This window comes from Salmo salar, chromosome ssa06 (assembly GCF_905237065.1).
Source record: "Salmo salar chromosome ssa06, Ssal_v3.1, whole genome shotgun sequence".
NCBI lineage: Eukaryota > Metazoa > Chordata > Actinopteri > Salmoniformes > Salmonidae > Salmo > Salmo salar.
The window spans coordinates 43,850,385-43,863,521 of NC_059447.1; the positions used below are offsets into that span (position 1 = coordinate 43,850,385).

At 44.1% G+C, this 13,137-nt stretch overlaps 1 long non-coding RNA gene across 1 annotated transcript; it reads left to right on the plus strand.

The window, feature by feature from the left end:
• Positions 1-6,352: 6,352 nt before the first annotated feature.
• LOC106607490 (uncharacterized) lies at positions 6,353-12,576 on the plus strand. Its single transcript, XR_001329210.2, has 3 exons — positions 6,353-6,488; positions 9,530-9,668; positions 11,869-12,576. It is a non-coding gene; the product is annotated as an uncharacterized lncRNA (long non-coding RNA).
• The last annotated feature ends 561 nt before the right edge of the window (positions 12,577-13,137 follow it).

Genomic DNA, 13,137 nt, shown 5'->3' on the forward strand with positions numbered 1-13,137 from the left:
GACCCCTCTTTCTCAAAACCACCAGCATAGACGTGATAAAAAGTCTAATAGGTCTCCATTGTGGGGAAGTTGGAGGCTCTGAGAGGGTTTTACGGGCTGACGGCTGTTGTCCACACGGATGCCGATAAACCCACACTCAGATGTGTCGAGTTTCCCAACCAGCTTAGTGTGTGTGTTTGTGTGTATTTGTGTTTGCGTCTGCGCATCTGTGGACGTGCGTGTATGCTTGTGCGTGTGTGTCGAAGAGAGATAGAGGTGGAGTGATTGAGGGAGATTTAGGAGATATGGTGAATGTCTGGGGGGGGGGTTCTGATTATGTTTTTCCGTGAGGGCTGGGAAGTAGTGAGGAGGTGGTTTTGTTGTTTGTGTTTTGGTGTCTTTATACGGTCATGTGGTGAGGTGTAGTGTTGGGTTGTGGACTATAGATGTGTGTGTGTGTGTGTTTGTGTGTGTCTGTGTGTGTGTGTGTGTTGAAGGTGGGGGGCTGAGACAGCTGCAGCTAGGGGGACTTTTCCTATAATCGGAAAGGGGGAGATGGGTCTCACATGGGGCCATGGTGTCGAGTTTCCATCAGGCCCACCCTGGTCGCCACACACATGGGCAGGACAGACTGAGGCCAGAGGCTGGGAGGCCTGGAAACATGGGCCAAAACCCCTGTGTTTCCTGCTGGACCTATACACACGAAGGCTAAGCCAAGCTGCAAGACTGGAATACCAGACATCTTACATCAGTGTGTGTGTGTGTGTGTGTGTGTGTGTGTGTGTGTGTGTGTGTGTGTGTGTGTGTGTGTGTGTGTGTGTGTGTGTGTGTGTGTGTGTGTGTGTGTGTGTGTGTGTGTGTGTAAAAAAGGGGAGAGAAAAATAGTGATTACCCGTCATTGCCAATAAAGACACAACCGTCAATTATGAGATGGCATGCGACAGAACCATAAATATTTTAATTATTAGCCTATTGGGTTGGAATGGAAGCCTTCATTGGTTCTGGTTGAAACTAAAGCCTCCATTGGTTGAAATGGAAGCCTCCACTGGTCCTTCTATGATGGCCACTATGACTGTTTTAATTACCAATACAATACATCCCCCATGAGCCCACATGACTGCTGTATAATAAACAGAATACACGAGGCAATACGGTTGTGAGCTGTGTCCAATTTTGGTCAGAAATGTTTGATGCTCGTTTACTGTGAGCACTCTGCTGCTGCGACGACGTGCACATGATTTCCATGACAATGCAGTGAACAGAGGATGAAAAACGACGTAACACTGACCCTCCTCAGCAAAACAGTTGGGTAGTGAGGTAATCCGTCGGTGAGGTCAAAGGGCAGCAGTGCTTGAAGCCTGGCACCTGAGCCCACAGTGCAGATGGAGACAGCAGAGGATGTTTGTAGGCGGAGCATAGGGTATCGGTTGCGATTATGTTGTAACCAATGGCAGTGGGCATCGACTTATGAAGCCATCTCCGTTTTTTTTTATCCCCTAAAGCAAAAATATAAAACCGTTTTCATATATCACAGAAAATAATGATTACACTTATCCATATCACAATATATGGAAGTAGTGCCAAGCAATTTGACCATGTGTACATTAATGATTTTAATTCCCTCTCAACAGAATAACCATCTCAACGTGTCTTAAGCAATGTAAAATTACGGTTGGGAATTTGTCGTGATGGAACTATACTGAGCGAAAATATAAATGCAACATGTAAAGTGTTGGTCCCATATTTCATGAGCTCAAATAAAAGATCCCAGAAATGTTCAATACTCACAAAAAGCTTATTTCTCTAAAATGTTCTGCACAAATTTGTTTACATCCCTGTTAGTGAGCATTTCTCCTTTGCCAAGATAATCCATCCACCTGACTGGTGTGGAATACCAAGAAGCTGATTAAACAGCATGATCATTACACATTTGCACCTTGTGCTGGGGACAATAAAAGACCACTCTAAAATGTGCAGTTTTGTCACACAACACAATGCCACAGATGTCTTAAGTTTTGAGGGAGCATGCAATCGGCATGCTGATTGCAGGAATGTTCACCAGAGCTGTTGCCATTTAATGTTCATTTCTCTACCATAAGCCACCTCCAACATCGTTTTAGAGAATTTGGCTATACGTCCAACCGGCCTCACAACCGCAGACCATGTGTAACCACGCCAGCCCAGGACCTCCACACCTGGCTTCTGTAACGGATGTGAAATGGCTAGTTAGTTAGCGATGGTGCGCGCTAATAGCGTTTCAATCAGTGACGTCACTCGCTCTGAGACTTGAAGTAGGGTTTCCCCTTGCGTTGCAAGGGCCGCGGCTTTTGTGGCGCGATGGGTAACGATGCTTCGTGGGGTGTCAGTAGTTGATGTGTGCAAGGGTCCCTGGTTCGAGCCCGGGTTGAGGCGAAGAGAGGGACGGAACCTACGCTGTTACATTGGTGCCGTGACCCGGATCATTGGTTGCTGCGGAAAAGGAGGAGGTCAAAAGGGGGGTGAGTGTAACGGATGTGAAATGGCTAGTTAGTTAGCGGTGGTGCGCACTAATAGCGTTTCAATCAGTGACGTCACTTGCTCTGAGACTTGAAGTAGGGTTTCCCCTTGCGTTGCAAGATCCGCGGCTTTTGTGGCGCGATGGGTAACGATGCTTCGTGGGGTGTCAGTAGTTGATGTGTGCAAGGGTCCCTGGTTCGAGCCCGGCTTTTGTGGCGCGATGGGTAACGATGCTTCGTGGGGTGTCATTAGTTGATGTGTGCAAGGGTCCCTGGTTCGAGCCCGGGTTGAGGCGAAGAGAGGGACGGAACCTACACTGTTACACTTCTTCACCTGTGGGACCGTGTGAGACCAGCCACCCGGACAGCTGATGAAACTGAGGAGTAATTCCTGTCTGTTATAAAGCCCTTTTGTTGGGAAGAATAATTCTGATTGGCTGGTCCTGGCTCCCCAGTGGGTGGTGGGTATTCCCTCCCAGGCCCACCCATGGCTGCCCAGTCATGTTAAATCCATAGATTAGGGCCTAATGAATTTATTTCAATTGACTGATTTCCTTATATGAACTGTAACTCTGTAAAATTGTTGAAATTGTTGCACGTCGCATTTATATTTTTGTTCAGCATAATTTCCCCAAGATGAATTGGTTTCCCATAATTATTTTGAAGGGAAACCAATTAAACTGCCACTGTATGTTGTTTCCTCCCATACCCCTACTCCAATTTAACCCTTTAACCCTCCATGAACTGACAGAGAATCTGCTAAGAGCCTCAGTAAACACTGCAGGTTCTCTGAGGCCTATAGCCACAGCCGTAGCAGCCCAACATGGCCTGAGGTATTGGAAAAAGTGGGCCAGGCTGTCAAAATGGTTATCAGTTGCTTGTGTCAAAGGGCCTTCTTGGTTAGGGCTGAAGTCGCTAATAAATTGCAAGACGTTGGGAGGGAGTAGGGGAGTGGGCGGTGTACTGAATCACATGCAAGCTCTTTAAGACCACAACAAGCTCCCTCCCTACCCCGAACACCTCCCCTCACCACCCCTACGCCGCAGACCATCAACAATATGCCTTGACTGTGGCAAGTGTAAAATCAATATACTCTTAACAGGCGACTGAAGCTTATTTCTCTGGGCACGGGCTGTGACAAATGAGAGCATGCTAATTGATTAGCGCTCTGAAACAGGACAATCTCTCAGCAGGTTGATATTAAACGCAGTGTGCCCGACTGGCCCGATGACCACCGGCATTGTGTTTGTAACACCACACAAACACAGAACAGGGACCCTGATCCCAACAGTGGACCATTCATCCACTGGGTGAATGAATGGATGCTTATTGTGCCCATTCACTGTGAATGGAAAACCCTGTAGACTACTCTGCCGATTCTACAGAAGGGTTATGATTGTCATTATGACTAAGTGCTAACTGCTAATGCGCTGCTGGTTTAATTAGCTGGCTGAGTGAGGAAATGATATTAGAACCAACTCTCTAGGCTATGTTCTACACTATACCAAAGAGCACGAATCTGCTTCATCAGGCCTTTATAGGGAAGGTTGTAGATCTATAGATTTTAGATCAAGTTTCTTAACACTGTCACAAAGTGTCACAACTTCAAAATATAGACTTTCGGATATATCCATGATTCCACGCGTTTTCATGCAATGGCTTTATTGTGAGTGGGATTTGTCCAGACCTTGATGGACGATGGGGTGGACACTGACCAGCTTTGAGAGGTGGGATACGTGGAGGTTGGTGGGTGGTTGAGGGGGAGGGTAGGGGTCCAGGGTTCTCTCTTCCCCACTGACCATCTGCTGGTGGCGTGGCTTTAGACGTGTAAAATGGAAGAAAGGTGGTGCCACAGCTGCCTCTGACAAAGACAGTCATTAAGTTATAATATTCACAAAATACACAGTACATAACTGTCCAAAGATAAGCACTGAACTACCACAAAACAACTGGAGCAGTTTGTTACTACATTTATTCAGCAGAGGGAAGGGAGGGGATCTTCTAGCAGACAATGGCAGGCACACGTGTTACTGTGAAGCATTGGGGGGGGTAGTGGAAGGTCACCGTAGCTCCAACCAAAGCCCCCCCCCACACACACACACACACAAACTGCACACCTCCTCAGCATTCCTTCCAACAATAACACGGTAATAATGACCACCATCAGAGCAATCGATAGGTGCAGATTCTGGAGACGGATGAGTCTTTTGAAATTCCCCCACCTCCTGACCACACCATTGTCTCCCAGTGTCAGTAGCATCACACTGGGCCCTGCATGGCGACAGAGAGGAGAGGAGCGGCCCTATAGCTGCTAGCTGTTTTAATAGGATTAAAGGGACGTAGTAGTAGGCGCGGCCTGTCGCCAGAGCACATTATTACACATTCAGCCTTTTCTGTGCTGCCTGCACGGGCGGACGGACGGAGAAAGATGGATGGCCCAGCTCACGTGGCAATTAATAATGTTTTTACAAGAGCGATGGAGCCGTGCAGTTACGGCCACAGAGGCACTCGACGGATCTGCAGGGGTATTGAAATGTGCAGGTGAATTGATAGGTCCATCAGATTTCCTATAGAAATCATTTGGATTAATTGAATGCGTGAAAGGGTGGGGGGGAGGTGGAGGAGGGGACCACCTGATTTATAGGCCCTGTTCAGGGCGAGGAAGGAAAATGGCCACCCAACAGCTAGATATCTGACAGGATCAGTCAGAGGAGAGTACTGATGGGGGAAGGAAGTAGACTGTAGTGGCTATGTCATGTAGGCTGATAAAGAAGCCATCCCCATAGTTCAGACAATGGGTGTGCTGTAAACCCAACCAAGCAGTCAGTCACTCAAAGAGCATTTGTGTGGCTGAAACAGCACTGACGCAAAGCAGTCCATCCATAGCAGGCCCACCCATTGAGCAGCCACTACCCACCATCCAATGGTTCCAACTGGGGCCATGGCCAACTCACAGAAGAAACAGCTGGTGTAGGCTACACTCACACCACCTGCACCCGTGGGGTGTTAATGTGTTACTATGATACTGAACATTTATTTAATACATTTTATTTGACCTTAATTTAACTAGGCAAGTCAGTTAAGAACAAATTATTATTTACAATGAAGGCCTACCATGAAAAAGTCCACTCTCTGCTAGCTGTTGTGTCCAAACTTATCTCTCCAAACATTCTGGGTGAACCAAGATTATGTTTAAACTACCAAACTATCGTGCTCTATGGGGATATAGCAGGAGAGCGCCCATCTGCCCCCATTCTCTGATCAAATGTCACAACTCACATCCATATACAGTAAGTAGGCTTACTAGGTCTTAGGAAGGAAAAGGTGAGACTGATCCAGGGAGCATAATGTGCACGGTGGACTGAATGATAGTACTTATCTTGATTTTTAGGTTAATCGTGGTCTTCAGTCTGGTTAACCAGGGCTGGGGTCAATTCAAATTGAAGGCAGTTAATTCAGGAAGTAAACTTGAAAAACAATAAAAATGAAAATAAAAAAAACGGCATCGATTTTCAATGACTTCTCAATAAACTGAGAAATTGAAGCTATTAATTTCAACTCTTTTTTTCATTTTTTCATTTTAAATTAAAATGACTTCCTGAATTGACTGCATTCAGTTCAAAATTGACCCCAGTCCTCTGGTCAACAGTAAGATAATGAATCAGGTCTGGAACGAAAGTCTGCACACCCAGTAGGGCCTGTAGCTTTCCGTGACCAGTTGAATAAATAGACTCATAGAGAATATAGAAATTGATCTGATGCATTAGCCTACACTTTAGCGACAGATTGTTACACCGGACACTGTAATTTGTCCCCAGTATTCTAGAATGTCCATAGTAACCAATACTACGAGCTTTCTAGTTGGTGGACAGCGCGTGTAACAAAAATAAGCTATTTGGCGCCTCAATCAAAAGCCCATAAAGCTTAGCCAATCAAAAGACGACGTTCCTTCGGTCTCGAGGGTCATCCCTGCGGACCTGTGAAGAAGAATGATTCGGGCCAGACATGATAAAAGTAAGAAAATATTTCATATTAAACGCTAACGACAGACAGTAAATAATGACTAGCTAGAATGGGCTAAGTTGAAGTTGGTCCACAGTGGCACAGTTTGATGTAAGCCTTGAAATGAGAAACGTTGTTATGTATGCTAGCTACTGTCTACTGTAGGCTAGCTACAGAGTTGTGCCCTCACGTTTCCCTCCATTTCCCCCATGACAGTTTGTCTGTAACTTAGTTAGTCAGAACTTCAAAGATGAGCTAGCTATGTCATGCATTTTATGGTCGTAGAGTAGCTTACCGATATGAGTAGGCTATGGTTCTGAGTAGGCTATGGTTCTGACAATCTGACAGAATCGTTCTGTCTTTTTGGGACAGAGTAGGCGTACACTTGACACATGTACTATAATTCTGTTTTGCCCCATAGCTGTTCCACCATGAGAGGGGAAGGATGGTAAGAGAACAGTACCTGACCAGTGGTCATATTTGCGCAGTGCTGATAGATTGCTAGCTAGGCTATCAGTTACACACACACATTTTTCCACATCTCAGCTTGTGCTTTTAGTCTGAGAGCTGTTGTTACCTTACCTGGGTTCAAACATACCATCCATCGAACCAGAGGAATAAGGACCAGACAATTCAGGTGGTTATGTTGCTATGGTAGCCAGCCAGGTTGGGTGTGTCCCAGTCTACCCATAGTGTCTCAGCTCCCATCAAAGCACTGAGGTTAACCAAAAGGGTTACTGCATGGCGGCCAGTTACCTACCTGAGACTTTTATAGTAACCCTTTTGGTTAACCTCAGTGCTTTGATGAGCCCACACTCATAATCTGAGCTATTTAATGTCTGCCCTACTTACCTCAGGTGTCCCTGTGGTTAGCCATGTGGGTACTCCTCACTGTTTACATTCACAGGGTTATTGGTTAGTAGAATACATCATCTCTACTATTCTACTCCTGGAGGTGAATGTGTTTACTACTGCTATGCTGACATGTTGCCCAGAAGCAGACTCTGTTTCTGGAGCCAGTTGACGCTGACACAGCAGTTAAAACTGGTAGCAGAGATGTGGTTGTTCAGTGTTTATTTTGGTAGTTTGTGGTAATGATTCATTCCCAGAACACCCGCAGTGCTTTTAATTCAAAGCACATGCAAATTCCTACTTTCTCAAATGGGGGCCAACTAATATTTTATATTGGTCATGAATGTAAATATTTTTTAACGAATGCTGAATTTTTTAATGAATGCCGAATTTTGATTCAAACTTTTGACTGGTACTGTTGAAATGCAGTACCAGTCAACATTTTGGACACACCTACTCATTCCAGGGTTTTTCTTTATTTTTACTATTTTCTACATTGTAGAATAATAGTGAAGACATCAAAACTATGAAATAACACATATGGAATCATGTAGTAACCAAAAAAGTGTTAACGTCTCTGGGCTAGGCGGGACGAAATCGTCCCACCTACGCAACAAACAGCCAGTGTAATCCCGTGGCGCGATTTTCAAATACCTTAGAAATGCTATTACTTCAATTTCTCAAACATATGACTATTTTACACCATTTTAAAGACAAGACTCTCGTTAGTCTAACCACACTGTCCGATTTCAAAAAGGCTTTACAACGAAAGCAAAACATTAGATTATGTCAGCAGAGTACCCAGCCAGAAATAATCAGACACCCATTTTTCAAGCTAGCATATAATGTCACATAAACCCAAACCACAGCTAAATGTAGCACTAACCTTTGATGATCTTCATCAGATGACAACCCTAGGACATTATGTTATACAATACATGCATGTTTTGTTCAATCAAGTTCATATTTATATCAAAAACCAGCTTTTTACATTAGCATGTGACTAGCATGTGACTAGCATTCCCACCGAACACTGCCGGTGAATTTACTAAATTACTCACGATAAACGTTCACAAAAAGCATAACAATTATTTTAAGAATTATAGATACAGAACTCCTCTATGCACTCGATATGTCCGATTTTTTAAAATAGCTTTTCGGTGAAAGCACATTTTGCAATATTCTCAGTAGATAGCCCGGCATCACAGGGCTAGCTATTTAGACACCCAGCAAGTTTAGCACTCACCAAAGTCAGATTTACTATAAGAAAAATGTTATTACCTTTGCTGTCTTCGTCAGAATGCACTCCCAGGACTTCTACTTCAATAACAAATGTTGGTTTGGTCCCAAATAATCCATTGTTATATCCAAATAGCGGCGTTTTGTTCGTGCGTTCAAGACACTATCCGAAAGGGTAAATAAGGGTGACGAGCATGGCGCAATTCGTGACAATTTTTTTTTTAAATATTCCATTACCGTACTTCGAAGCATGTCAACCGCTGTTTAAAATCAATTTTTATGCCATTTTTCTCATAAAAAAAGCGATAATATTCCGACCGGGAATCTGCGTTTAGGTAAACAGACGAAAGAAAATAAAGCATGGGGTCGACTCGGGCACGCGCCTAAGCCCATAGTACTCTGATCGGCCACTTGCCAAAAGCGATAATGTGTTTCAGCCAGAGGCTGCCTCGATATCGTTCACCTTTTCCCGGGCTCTGAGAGCCTATGGGAGCCGTAGGAAGTGTCACGTTATAGCAAAGATCCTCAGTCTTCAATAAAAAGAGCCAAGATGAAACACAACTTGTCAGATAGGCCACTTCCTGCATGGAATCTTCTCAGGTTTTGGCCTGCCATATGAGTTCTGTTATACTCACAGACACCATTCAAACAGTTTTAGAAACTTTAGGGTGTTTTCTATCAAAAGCCAATAATTATATGCATATTCTAGTTACTGGGCAGGAGTAGTAACCAGATTAAATCGGGTACGTTTTTTATCCGGCCGTGTCAATACTGCCCCCTAGCCCTAACAGGTTAAAATGCTGTAAAATAGTCATATGTTTGAAAAATTGAAGTTTTTGTATTTTTGAGGAATTTGTAATTCGCGCCACGCCTATCATTGGATATTGAAGCAGGTGTTCCGCTAGCGGAACGTCTAGATGTAAGAGGTTAAATAATGTTTTGCTTCCTCTTGCATTCAATAGGATGAAGCCTAGACGAGGAGACGTCTCCATCATCATCATGTGACTCCCCTGGGACCAGCAAGGCACAGGGTGGCCAGCTGGGACAAGAGCCCAACACTCCAAATGTCTCTCCACTAGTGGCACTTATCAGGAAGAAGAGGTACCTCAAGGCTCCATTTTCTTCCTAATTCAGTTGTGATTGTACGCATGTGGTCACGCACGCACACACACATACACACACACACACACACACACACACACACACACACACACACACACACACACACACACATACACACACATACACACACACATACACACACACATACACACACACATACACACACACACACACACACACACACACACACATACATACATACATACATACATTACTTATGTCATAAATGTGGCAGTGCTGGCAGCCCATTTGGATCCCAAGGAGCAACCTGAGCCTCGTCTGAGGGGATGCTGGGAGTAATGTATTAGGGGGTTGGCAGGGAGGGATGTGGCACAGGGGGGTGGGTCCTGGAGGCAGCGTCGGGCGGGTTATGAGCAGCTGCCTGTCTGTAAAGACAGTGGGCGACGCTGCAGCAGCCAGGAGCACAGCGCTCCGGTTACAGTACCTGTCCATAAAACCAGGCCCCTCGTCCCCCTTTTTCCCCTCCAGAGGCCCCCCAAGGTCCCTCGGCACGACCTACATATCGCACAGGCGACGAAAGCTGTGTCTATGGGGCCACAATCCCACAAACAAGGGGTTCTTTTTGATGTCTGCTGCCCGACATTGAGGGTCAGAGATCCAAATAGGATTGGGTGCTGCCGGGTGGTACGGGTGGGTGAGTAGGGGTGTCAGGTGGTGGTGGTGGTGGTGACAAATAGAGAGATCCCAGAGTGAGCTGGGATCCTAAAAGCAACGACCAGGAATCAATGACCATCCCATGTATTGGTTTATGTTATTACTGCATACCAAATACTGTTATAAACGTTTAGTATTTCTATATACATTGATGATAATAATAATGATAGAAACAGTACTGATGATAATGACAAAAATTGTGTTGGTAGTTAAAATAATGTAATGTATAAGCAGGCAATGTGTTTTTTACACAGACCCTGGTTGTCAACATTGTACCCACCATGGCACACCACCCAGTTGATCTCCTTGTTAAAATATCTTGCATACCGTATGACATTCAGGAGCCGATAAAGGACCGAGAGAGCAGAGTTAAGTCCGGATTCCTTGTGTAGTCCCCGTGAAGGACAGTTTATGGCGGATTTCTTTACTGCACAGTTTGGCACACCCCTTTTTTTTTACTGGGAGAGGAGAAGGCTTAACAGTTCAGAAACTAGTAATAAGCGCCATGTGAACTATACAGGTCCTTAAAATGAGCTCTCAGATGCTGTTTACAAGACCGGTACCTTTTAAGAGTCTGTCTTTTCCAACGGCGGAAAGTCAAATTGCCCTCCTCTTAATTATTGTCAGGGTGCATGATTTTTATGAGGACCAGTCACAATGCGATACACCTGACAATTTAATTTTGACTCTTATTAAAAGAGAGCAGTTGATTCTGTCCATTTATTTATTTATTTATTTTTGTTGTCATTTATGTATTTGTTTGTTTATTTGTTTATTTATGTTTTTGTTTATGTAGATACAAATACGAGGTTGACATTTGGGCACGCTGAAAACATGATTGTGGCTTTGCGGTTTAGCAGCCTCTAGCACTTCTTACTATGAGGTGTGAGCTTTGGCAGTGTGGGTGAGCATGGTGCTCCGTAGACCAGTAGCCAGTAGGTGGTGGTAGTAGCACTAGTATGAATCAGACTCCTGTATTGGCCAATGATGTGTATGTCTAGGATCTTGGCTCAGTAACCAGGGGAAGGGAGAGGGGGAGAAACGGATGGAGGGGCATTTGGTGCACTGTGCTTCCTGTTAGTAGGCACTGGGGAACTCAGGCCTTTACAGAAATGACATGCTGCTGACACTGAGAGCTTCCCGGGAGCAGCTCAGTATAGCTGGATCTTATTGTAAAAGCTTGGGTAGCAATGTGTTTGACTTGAAGCACAATATACAATCAATGTAGAAAGCCTCCCAATGAAACCATATGTTGATGGAACCATACCTTGTTATTACAAGGATTTATAGTCAGTGCATTACATCCCACTCAAATCTGGATGTTGGGAGAAAACATTTCAATGTTGTGAATGGAAATGCAGTTAAACTTGGTGCTAGCCAGGCGCTGTTTAGTCAGGGATGGTCAGTGTTTAGTCAGGGATGGTCAGTGTTTAGTCAGGGATGGTCTGTGTTTAGTCAGAATGCACCTATCTGTGCCTCTGTCTGTCTGTTTCTTCTCTTTCAGATGACTGTGGATCAACCTGACCAACTGCAAGTTCGAGAGCGGTGAGTACCTCCCTCCCGTCCTCCTAACTATCAAACCTGATGATTAGCAAAGAGATGTACACACTGAATGACTGAATACAGTAATGACTAATGATAATGGATCGTACTTAATCCCTATAGAGCTGATCAATCAATGCCATTGTCTCCATGATGTAGTGCCATTGATCAAGCGTCATTAAAATATCATCAATTGAGCTCATTAACCTAGACCTATTGTGCTCTCAACACTCGTGGCCTTGAGCATCCGGTTTTTAGTAAGAAGCAAAAGTGATTGACAAGCTGTTTTTTTTTCATATTCTGTATTGCGATATTTATCAAATGCTGATCTAGTATAATATTGTTATCCTGATCGGCAGTAGAATTAAGTGTCAAATTTGTTTAGTACTGTCACAGAGAAATGTTGGTACACCAGTGTGATGACAGATATATCCCTCTGACTATTTGACCCATCGTTCAGTTTCAATGATTCACACAGTTAGAAATTGGAAAGACCCAATGGTTCTGTCTTGTCACATTGAAAGTAAAGGAATTATCCCGACACATCAAGTATTTACAGACTCTTCCAAGACGGTCTCGGCATAGCCAACTATTCATATTGGCCTAACTTATACTACCGTTGAAAAGTTTGGCGTCACTTAGAAATGTCCTTGTTTTTGAAAGAAAAACACATTTTTTTTGTCCATTTAAAATAACATAAAATTGATCAGAAATACAGTGTAGACATTGTTAATGTTGTAAATGACTATTGTAGCTGGAAACAGATGAAGGCCAGCATCCCGGAGTCGCCTCTTCACTGTTGACATTGAGACGGGTGTTTTGAAGGTACTATTTAATGAAGCTGCCAGTTGAGGACTTGTGAAGCGTCTGTTTCTCAGACTAGACATTCTAATGTACTTATCCTCTAGCTCAGTTGTGCACTGGGGCCTCCCACTCCTCTTTCTATTCTGGTTAGAGACAGTTTGCTGCACTGTTCTGTGAAGGGAGTAGTACACAGCATTGTACGAGATCTTCAGTTTCTTGGCAATTTCTCGCATGGGATATCATTTCTCAGAACAAGAATAGACCGACGAGTTTCAGAAGGAAGTTCATTGTTTCTGGCTATTTTGAGCCTGTAATCGAACCAACAAATGCTGATGCTCCAGATACTCAACTAGTCTAAAGAAGGCCAGTTTTATTTCTTCTTTAATTAGCACAACAGTTTTCAGCTGTGCTAACATAATTGCAAAAG